The 9,818-nt window shown below is 25.5% G+C and overlaps 1 protein-coding gene across 1 annotated transcript in view; it reads left to right on the top strand.

Moving 5' to 3' along the window:
• Nucleotides 1-9,818, top strand: part of LOC106682541 (sodium-independent sulfate anion transporter) — a gene marked incomplete in the record, with an annotated part of 93,397 nt that overhangs the window by 49,696 nt on the left and 33,883 nt on the right.

Genomic DNA, 9,818 nt, shown 5'->3' with positions numbered 1-9,818 from the left:
TAAATCTAAAAAATAAATTATAGTTTTAAAATCTTATTTTCTGTTGTGAAAAATATAGGACATTACATTTGGACCATGGATAATAATTATTTATAAGAAAATTCAAAGGGCTAATAATTAAAATTGCAGTTTTCGAAATAAGTAACACATCGAATACAGTAAATATGTAGTAAAAAGATGAAGAAAAACATATTGAAAAGAAACTTATAAAATTGAGGAGGCAGATTAATTTTAACAACTTACTTTAGAATGTAAAATCTTTATAGTGTATAAATAATTAAAACATTCAAAGAAGTAATTTAAAACATTTATGAAAACAATTAAAAAAAATATATACATTTAAACTCAAACATAAAACATATATAAAAAACCAATAATTTAAAAACATAAATAGTCTTCTGGATTTATTTTAAATGTAAACATTTCTTAATTCTTTAAAATTTTCCAGTTATATTATGTTTGTTGTTAGGATTTAATAATGGGCCGAAATATTATTAAACTAGTTGGCAAATAAATAAATTAATATAATTATTGGTCCTAAAATTACTTCAATTTATTAAAGCAATCATTAAACATATTTAAAAAAAACAAACAATTGTAGTAAATGTTAAGCATTTATTATGATATGCATTTATAAAAGAAATAAATACCTTAGTTACATATAAAGTTTTTCTTACATTGAGCTAACCAGAGACGGGCAAAAGTTAACTATTGTTGAAACTAATAGCTAAAATTGTCATGGATACGACCCTTATTCATCAATGAACCATTGATAGATAAATATCGTTTCCATGACAATCGTTTAAAAAAATGAATTTAAAATAATGTATATCAAATTTCACAATGTTTTCTAATTTATAATCGCCTCTGAAATATATTTTTTATGTATAAAATAATTTAACTGTTGGAATCAAAATTATATGAATACAAAAATTGATAGGATGAAACAATTATAGTTTTAAATGCTTAAACGTTATATGTTCAGTTCATAACTAAAATTATAAAAGCCCAAAGTGGAGATATAAATCTATATATTTTTTTTTTTATCAAAGTTGCTAGGTTCAGTGAAAACATAAATGGTGTAAGTTTCATAATTTTTGTGAATGAGGTATTCACATGACAGTTTATGATAAACGGTATATTTACTTTTATGGATTTATTACTAAAAAAATGCCTAAACTTATATTTTATATTATATTTTGTTTTTGTCTTTCACATTTCGCTACTCTGGCTGAATACTGTAAAATTATGTGAAATTGACTTTTTGGAGTCAGCATTTTCAAAAATGCTTTTACTAGATGTTCGTAAATACATTTTTGAGCCTGTCAATACAATTTATAGTTGTATAATTATACTTTCTGGCCAGCAATATGATGTTCATTATTTAAAACTGTCCAAACTGAATCCAAGCCTTGTTCCTTATATTGGTCTGGTTGTTCAAATCAGAAGTTGAAAGGAAATATAATAATTTTATAGTTTAGAATTTTCAATTTTTAATTAAAAATCACTAATATATTTATTTATTTTAATATAATGTTGGATCTCTATATTCAATTAGAGAAAGACACAATTCACTGATAATGATTATTTAAAATTGTTTAAATGTTGTATTAATTAATAAACAAAGTTAACAATTTATATGAATCTTCATTATCAACATTTTGTACATATACATCTTATTACATCTAATCCAATACATTGTTCCATCGAGAACGGCCATTCTCTATCATTGCCCAATGAGCTACTACAATTCTATTAGTTTATAAAATTTTGTGTCCTTTCTACTTTTGCTGCCTCATAAATACAAATTCCATTATTTCTTCTAAGCTTGCTATGTTCTTTACTGTACTATATAGATTTTATTATGAACTATATTGCTGACATTGTGCTTGCTAAGATAAAAAATAATTAAACATTTGATCTTGTTTACTAATCATATAAAAATTAATTTTTTATTATTCAGTTTCTTCTATGAAATATTTATTGGTTTGCCCATTAGCCTGTGAAGTAGTCAAAGTATGTTAATTTCATGTTATTGACTTGACAGTAATAAGACATTAGTATCATTTAAAAAAATATGTATTAAAATAAGCCTGGATTATCATTTTCTGTAATTTTTACCATACATATAATAATTTCTATGAAATTAAACAACCCTTAAAACTTCAACCAATTTTAATTATTAACATGGTGTTTTGGATCTGTTTCCTTTTTCAAATCAATCTTTATAATTTTTGACAATTTTTCCAAGATCTGGTTTTTAATAATATGGTAATTTCCACTTTCCATTATTATAAACTTCAAAATAGTTCATTTTTCTAAGAGTAATGCTTCTTGTATATAATAATTTCTGTGAAATTTAACCATCCTTAAAACTTCAACTATCTTTAATTATACATATGAAGTTTCAAACCTATGTCTATTTTCAAATCAATCTTTGTAATTTCTGACAAGTTTTCTAAGATCTACGTTTTTCTGCACCGTTAATTCAATGCCTTTATCTAATTTTACAGCACATTAAATGAGATCTCTATCAATGCTTTATGTCACATTCTTTAAAATTTTGTAAAGTAATCTGTCCATCTTATGTAGAGACTGAGAATGTAGAGTTTTCTATCTCCACTCATTAATTTCCTGATTTTATTTAGAAATTATATAATTTTTCATTTCATTAATTTGGCAAAAACCCCTTAAACCTTTTGTTAAAGTTATTAAACATAACCTAAATTTAAAGTTATATATCCTATCCATAAGAGATGAGGAAGATACAACAAAGTTAAATAGCTCTTTCTAATAATATTGTATCTAACAACTGTTCAAAATTATTAATGATAAGAAAAAAAATGTATACTTTTGACCAAATTTACTTATTTCAGTTATATATTATATTTTGATTTTAACATATAAGAGGCTTAGTTAATGATGAGGGATTGGTTTATTTTTATTGATAACGACAGTCAGACTAGTTTGGAAAGAAGCTTTTTGTACTGAAAAAATCTCATTATAAAATTTCGTGCTTAGTAAAAAAATCAGGAACTGCAGCAGATCGAGAAAGGTCAAGTCAGTTAGTTCCAAATCCATTGTACTTAAGGTCTTTGCAAATGACAAGAATATCGCTATTCTAGTCCAACAGTATAGCATCTAAAAAAATATAGTTATTCTGAGATATACATGTAATCTTAACAATAGGGGTATTATCTATATGGTCCAAAACTATATCTCGAAATATTTTTTTTTACTTAGATTATTTGACATATGTTTTGCTAGGGGTAATCATGATGTCTTAAATGTAAAATGTCTTAACATGCTGAATGTTATAAGTATAGGATTTTGAGGAGCCTAATTTAAAGTCAATGTTATATGTTAAATGCTCTTAGCGGATTTCCTATACAACTTGTTTTGTAACCTTGTAATTTTTTTGAGATAATAAAATCTATAAGATCTATAAAATTTAAGATAATAAAGTTTTTTTTTTTGTTACTATATTAGATTTTAAAAAAGTACAAAACAAAAACAATACAAATCAAAGACGAAATACGAGCAACTAACCTAACAATATGAGAACAGAAAAAATGGTCTGGAGTAGTGATTCCCAAAGTGGGCACCACTGCCTCGTGGTGGGCGCTGCAACGATTCAGAGGGGAGGTGATGGCAACTGGTCCATTTGGGGAGCGATGAATAACTACAAGTTGTCACAGTCAATAATGTTACTGCTGATGAAAATAGAGCCGAGTATTAGTAAATTGGTAGCAGCACACCCGGTTCATCCTTCTCATTTAGATGATTTCGAATGTTTTGACTTTTTTTGTATTACATTCTATTCTTAGTTCTATAAATAGTTTCATTATTTCTAAGTTTAATGTTTCTAATTTATGCCTTTCTTTACTATATTTTACGAAAAAATGTAATATTTTTCCTGGAAAGGGCGTGGTAGGACAAAAAGTTTGGGAACTATTGATCTGTGTCGTCATTCTCCATTTAACAGACTCTCACCCATGTTAAATGTTATGTTGTTTTAACATCATAAAATATCGAAATATTTTTCCATTTAACATACTTTAAAATGTTAAACAAATTCTTCAATCCCATATCACAGCCCTTGAAGAATGGTGTCGTAATTGGAGGATTAAAATAAATTCCAACAAATCACATCAAATTACCTTTACCCTATGTCATAAACCTACAGACTGCCCTACAGTATACTTCAATAATGTTTCTCTTACCCCTGTTGAACAGATCCGCTACCTTGGACTACATTTGGACAAACGACTAACCTGGAATCCTCACATAAGACTGAAAAGACAGGAAACTGCACGTCGATTTCGACTATTACAGCACTTACTAGACAAACGGTCCAAACTTCCAATTCATTACAAAAGACTGATTTACATGACAATTATAAGGCCTATCTGGACTCCTCAGTTGAGCTTTGGGGCTCCACTAAACCTTCAAATTCCTCTTGTATCCAATCCTTACAATCCAAAATCCTTTGTAAAATCCTAAATGCTCCCTACTTTGTCACAAATAAAATCATCCACAAAGACCTTAATGTTCTATTCGTGACCGAACTAGCCCGAACCAGATATCAATCCTTCCATTACAAACTGCCTAACCACTCAAACCCATTAGTTTCTAATCTTGCTTCCTCTTTTATTCCGGACAATCCTCCGAGGCATCTGAAAAGAATATGGCCTCGAGACCTTATATTGTAAAAATGCTTTTAGAGTGCTACCATTGGGTAGTTTCTCTACATCCTTGTACCATACCATTATGATTTCCTCAAATTTACTTGATGTATTTATGTACAGTTGTAAATATCAATAAATAAATTAAAAAAAAAAAAAATGTTAAACTAAAGATCATGAATACCCCTACTGTATAGATCTTACTCTAATTGCTAAGATTATATGCATGTCTCAAAATGACCATTTTTTTGAGATGTTACACTGTTGAACTGTGACAGTGATATAATCTGTTATGAAAAATAAATATTTTAAAGTTGAATTAAATTTACACTCTAGAATGATTCATTTTTAAAATGATTATGTGCATAAGATGATGTAACATATTTTTAGAGGTTAAAAATAAAGATTAAATTGTGATCTTATCTATACTGCTAATTGATAAGTTTTTAATCCTTTTATTTATTTATTTTTCTAAATTATTTGTATTTTTCTTAAACCTGAACGTATTTTAAGTGGTTAGTTTGTTTCTTTTTTATTATTATCAACTTTAAAAAAAAAAAATACAATATTATTTTTTTCTTTTCATAATTATACTATTAATTAATTTATTATACAATATTACAATATTGATACTACATCAGTATTATAAAAATTTTAGTATTAATTTCTTAATGTAAATTAATAGGTAGTTGTAAAGTAATTAGATGAAAATGATTTATTGATCATTTTCCCAAACTTGTTTCGCTTTGGCACTCTTGTTGGACTAACCAAAGATTGCGAGAACTTTGTTGGGTTAAATATATTTTGTGACCTTGTCAAGCTACAAAAACAGTTGTGGCACTATTAAGCTTAAAGTGATTTAATATTTAGGAAAAGAAGAAAAAAGTGCAAATTAAATGCTTGGATATTTACTAAAACACAAAATATCACTTTATTTAGTGTATAATATTTGAAATAGATATCCATTATTAATGGATAAAACAACAATCCATGAATTTAGTACTAATGGTATAATATATCAAACATTTCTAAATTACGTATTTATTTCTAGGCTTAAATGCCTATAGGTTGTAAACATACCATAGATAAGGAGATGATAATAGTTCCAAAATTATTGTAAAAAATTAAGTATTATTGCAATGACACCCTGACATAAATTTGTAACACCAAGTTTGGGAACCACTACTTTACAACACCAATATTATGTATTAACTATGAAGTTATAAGAATTATCTCATGTATTCACACAAAAAATTTACTATAACTGTTTGATTGTGATGTAAAATTAATGATTTTTATCATTAAATCATTTTAGGAAAACTTTTTTACCAAATTATTTAATAAATGTAAAATGTATACGTTATTTAAGATATACTATAAGGTAAATGATGTATAAATATAGAGTAAATATAAGATAATTATGTATGATAATAATCAATAAAAAATTGAGAAGGTTTTTAAAAATATGAATAATTGATATAAGAAAAATATGTTTGTTGGAGTTCTATCAATGGTTAGATTCTGTACATCTCGGTATCATGCCATAGTAAATATCAATAAATAAATTGGAAAAAAATATATACATTTATTTTTTTAATTTATATTTGTTAGAGTCTAGAGGCATACAGAGGAGATAGCAGGGTTGGGCAACTATGAAACTAATAGCTAGCACTGTCATGGTTACGATATTTATTTATCAATGATTCATTCATGAATAAGGATCGTATCCATGGCAATATTAGCTATTAGCTATTAGTTTTAACTGCAGCTAATTTTTGCCCATCTCTGGGTGATAGGCCTAGTAAATAAAATAAAATAGAATACATAAATATAAGTGCAAGATAATAAAAAAAAAAAAAATTAAAAAGGAAAAGAAAAATGAAAAATTTTAGTGTACAAAAGAAAAAAAAAAACTAGCTAAGATATAATTAACTATAAAAAAAAAAAAGACAACTTGGGATGAATTTCAAATATAATAAATGATAACTTACTAAAAATACAATCTATAAACATTGCTTTAGGTAGAAATTAAGTAACATAAAAAGTATATAAAAACAAAAATAAAAATAAACTGTCGATAAATTACTGATTAACAAAAAGTTCTTAACTTCCTATAAATTTTAATTATAAAAAGATAATAAAATATAACTACCTAAAAATTCAATCAATAAACATTTCTTTTGGTAGAAATTAAGTAATATAAAAAATAAAGAAAAATAAACTATCAATAAATTAGTAGAAATTAACATGTTTTATTACAAACAAAAAAATGATTGAACAACTGAAACTTTTTGTTTTTCTACTTGCTTGACCTGTATAAAATTATTATAAATACATTATTTTTATTATTATTATGAATAAATACCAATAAACAATAAGAGAAAGTTAAGATAGAATGAAAGAAAATAAATTTGTCGATTAAAGGAACTTCAAAAATAAAAAATTAATAGTTTAATCTATTTAGTGTTATAATTTCTTTAGCTACTGAATTGCCTATCTAGTTGTTATTTATGTTATCGTTGTTCTATCTGTCTTATTATTATTTTTTTAAATTTAATTATTTGTCTGAATGAAAGATATTCCCAAGTAGATAAAATCTCTAACTATGTTTGATAAAATAATTGGTTGTTTCTTCAGTCATAATTTAGTTCACTCATGTTGAGACCAGAGAAGTATGATCCAATTGGTCATCATTATAGGGATATTTTATCGCAACGGTGTGTATTATTTGATTTTATTAATCATATATATTTTTATATAATTTTAAATTTGTGAATTTAAAATAATTATTTTGGAATTGTGAGGGAAACAATTTTTTTTTTACTTTAATAATTTAAATAATTGTTATTAACAATTTAACAAAAATATACTTCTTCAGCTTACTTGTAATCCAGGGCTATGATAGTTTTATTTAAAAAGTTTTGGAGATGTTCGGAAAATTTCCTCATTTATGTTTATGGAATGCTATTTACAAATTACAACTTTATAACCTCCAATTTCTCACAGAAACATTTTTTAAATTGTATTTAATTAATTTATAATTGTAAAAAAATGTTTAATAACCAGGGAATGTGATTTATGATAAAAAAATAATGTCATGAAGGTAAAGGTCATCAAATAATACATCTCTATAAAAGTTGAAATTTGAAAATTGATTCAAAAGGTCTCTACTCCAGCTCATTCTTAAACATCATCTTGTATCAGATTAGTCTCGTGTTGATAGTCCTTGGATTAAAGAGTTATGATGTACAGTAAACTTGTCATGAAACCATTTATTTAAGGATTTAATAGCTGATAGTACGTATGGAGTTGGTAAGTAATTATTACTGTTGTAGGTGAGGGGGATCAGTGCTAATAAGCGAAGTTGAACAAAAATTAGCTATAGTTGATACTAATAGCTAATATTACCATGGATACAATATTTATTTATGAATGGTTCATTCATGAATAAGAGTTGTATCCATGGCAATTTTAGTTATTAGTTTCAACCATATCTAATTTTTACCCATCTCTACTAATAAGTCTTAGTACTTTTGAAAGTAATTGTTGCAGTTTCAGTAAGTCTTTTTTTGGCATATTTGTAAATGGGTGTGCAATAAATCCTAATCGGTCTGAAGAACTTATTATAAATGTTTAGTTTTTCTTATAGTGATAATTTTGATCATTTATTTAAAGGATGAAGTAATAATCTGAGTTATATGTTAAGTTTTTGTTTTGTTAATCTGATGTGGGAGATAGCCTAGATCAGTATCCTATATCAATCCAAGGTATTTTACTTTGTCTGTCTGAGTCAAACATTGTTAATTAAGAAAAACAGGAGGACATAGATCATGATGGAACATGAAATTGAAAACATTAAATAGTAAAAACAGCTCTAACAATTAATCTTTTTTCAATTTTTTTCCCATAACTTAAAAACTATGCATTTTTTACTTCACAATTTTTTTTTTTTGTCTGAGCATCGTTTAGAAGCAGTTGCTTTAAGGGGCAATCCTCAATGATGCCTCGACCAAACAAATTGTTAAGTAAAAAAGGAAAGAATTTTACTCTTGGTTAAGGAGAAAAATTTTAAAACAAATTGATTTTTCAATTTTTTTTTAGTATGCTGAGACAAAAATCGGAGATCAAATAATTAAAATTCGTAATCAGCAAGAAATATAAATGAATAAGTTTTCAAAACTTCTCCTTAACTTTCCAACATGGCCCCTTTCAGGTCTAGTTGGCTTAACTATTATTATAACCTTGATTAAATTTTGCTATAATCTGTCACAGGAAGTTACGTTTCTTTGACATACCATATTGTAAATAATATTTAATTTCAGAAATGAATAATGAATGCAAATATTGCATTTCCTTTGCAATCATAGATAGTTTAGATAGGATCTAACTCAACACTTGAATTGTATCACATTAACCTAAACAAATAACTCCAGTAAAAAAGGATGTTGATCATGTTTAATAAAATTTAATACAATTAATGAAAGCTTGAAACTTGTTTTTATGTGCTAATAAAAAAGTAATTAAATTTTTTTTGTTAGTATAAAGTGCTATGTCAATCAAAAACAGTTATTTTATATTATCAACATGATAATATAATCCTCTTTTATTGCACGGTAGCACGAGAGTATTGCATTCTTTCTTATATTGCAGCTTAAAAGTGTTTTTATTCGCTGAAGCACTTATATTGTTTTAATCTTCCACAATCCTTTTATCTTCCTTACTTAAATTCTTCCTTTATAAAGTTTCTGGGACTTCTCGTAAAAAAGTACTTTTATAACTTACAAAGGAAAAAAAAAGGCAGTTTTAATAGTTAATTTTGTAAAAAAAAAAAAAAAAAGCTATCTAAAATCTGTTTACATTTTAAAAATAATATTGGTACTTTTTAATGGTATTTTTATGTAATAATAATAATTTTCTTTATTTATTCTGAGACTGATCCCTTTAGAATAATATTACTTATATTACAGAATTAGGCTTTAGAGACTTAGAGTAAAACACAAAATAAAATTAAAATTATAAAATATAATTAAAATAATGAATTGTTAAAGATAAAAATAAACAACAATAATTAACAGAATACATAAAATAAAAAGAGGACAAATAAAATAAAACCATATATTATATTACAAATCA

The sequence above is a fragment of the Halyomorpha halys genome, unplaced genomic scaffold, assembly GCF_000696795.3.
Source record: "Halyomorpha halys isolate HHAL.00 unplaced genomic scaffold, Hhal_1.1 Scaffold24.1, whole genome shotgun sequence".
Classification (NCBI taxonomy): domain Eukaryota; kingdom Metazoa; phylum Arthropoda; class Insecta; order Hemiptera; family Pentatomidae; genus Halyomorpha; species Halyomorpha halys.
This window is presented reverse-complemented; position numbering and strand designations above follow the sequence as displayed.